The sequence below is a fragment of the Bombina bombina genome, chromosome 5 (genome assembly GCF_027579735.1).
Source record: "Bombina bombina isolate aBomBom1 chromosome 5, aBomBom1.pri, whole genome shotgun sequence".
Taxonomy (NCBI): domain Eukaryota; kingdom Metazoa; phylum Chordata; class Amphibia; order Anura; family Bombinatoridae; genus Bombina; species Bombina bombina.
The window spans coordinates 752,553,318-752,555,006 of record NC_069503.1 but is presented as its reverse complement, the minus strand read 5'-3'; positions in this window follow the sequence as shown (position 1 = coordinate 752,555,006).

Here is a 1,689-nt window from a genome sequence, read left to right as displayed (position 1 = left end):
TACTACAGACAAGGAGCGATCCAGAGGGGAGATTTCTAATGGTGAAAACACGAATTTTCAAACAAGTATACACACTGCTTAATATATATGCGCCTAACGAGCTTGATTATGATTTTTGGATTTTAATTCAATCTACGGTGCTGTTACACTCAGAGGGATTCCTGATAATGGGGGGAGACTTCAACATGGCCCCACAGTCCCCGCTAGACAGAAAGAGATTTAACAGTAAACAACTCAAAAATAAAAAGGACAAATTAGAAACAAAGATATTTAAGAATATATACCAGAATTTAATGGTAAGAGACATATGGAGGGTACATAACCCCGACCAACGGGAATACACCTGTCTTTCTAGAGCGCATAAAACGCTCTCTAGAATAGATCTTTTTTTAATAGATGACAAACTTTGCCCTAGAAACATAAAAGCAGCAATCACTCCAATAGTTATTTCAGATCATGCCCCAATATCACTCGAATTTCAACTAGAGCCCCTAAGAGATGTCCCAAGGAGATTTAGGTTTCCGTATTATCTGGTAAATGACCTGAAATTTAAAAAGTTTTTAAAAGATAAGTTTAAGGAATATGTACAATTTAACATTGAATATATAGAAAGACCAGATATCTTCTGGGGAGCTGCAAAAGCAGTAATTAGAGGGGAAATAACAGCTTACGCTGCTAAGTTAACTAAGATACTAGGAAAAAGGGAGAAAGAAGCCACCCATTTTGTGACAAACTCATACAATAGGTTCCTCTTAACAAAATCATCTTTTAACTGGGCCAAATACATTAAAGCTAAAAAAGAAAGAGACGCGCTAATACTTCTCAAGGAAACTCAAAAAGACCTCAAATTTAGTGCTAAAATGTACCGTTTTGGCAACAAATCAGGCAAATTACTTGCCAATCTAGTAAAAGGAGAAAAAAAGCCATTTAGGATAGACAGAATACAACAGGAAGGTCAGATACACACAAATTCAGAGGAAATCTTGAGGAGTTTCACAAATTATTATAGAGATATTTACTCATTAAAATTGGCTGACAGTGAACAATCCACAGATTTCTGGAGCAACCTAATTTATCCCACAGTCCCAGAGGAAGTAATAACCACTTTAAATAAACCAATTTCGGAGGAGGAGGTAAATAAAACGATAGCAAGATTGTCACTCAATAAAGCTGCAGGCCCTGACGGACTGCCTAATGAGGCTTATAAGATCTTAGCCCCGGAGGTAGCCCCATATTTATCTAGTATGTATAATAATTTTTACATTAATGGTAACCCGGTCCCAGTGACCTTCTCAGCCTCATTTACAATGCTAATCTTGAAACCAGGTAAAGACCCAACCCAAAGGGAGTCATACCGCCCTATAGCACTCCTAAACTCAGAGTATAAAATCTTGACCTCAATATTAGCTGAAAGACTTCAAAATAGCTTAACACATATAATTCACAGAGACCAAGCAGGTTTCTTGAAGAACCGAAATTCTACTTCAAAAATTAGAGAAGCGCTGGTGATATCCGAACACTTTTCTCAAAGGTTAGACAGAGAGGGGGGAGATATGGGTGCACCTGACCTCGCCATAGTGGCAATTGATGCAGAAAAAGCCTTCGATTCGGTTCTCTTCACTCACATTTTCACATCATTGGATAAATTTGGTTTTTTAGGTAAGTTCCGGGAATTCATAGAAAATCTTT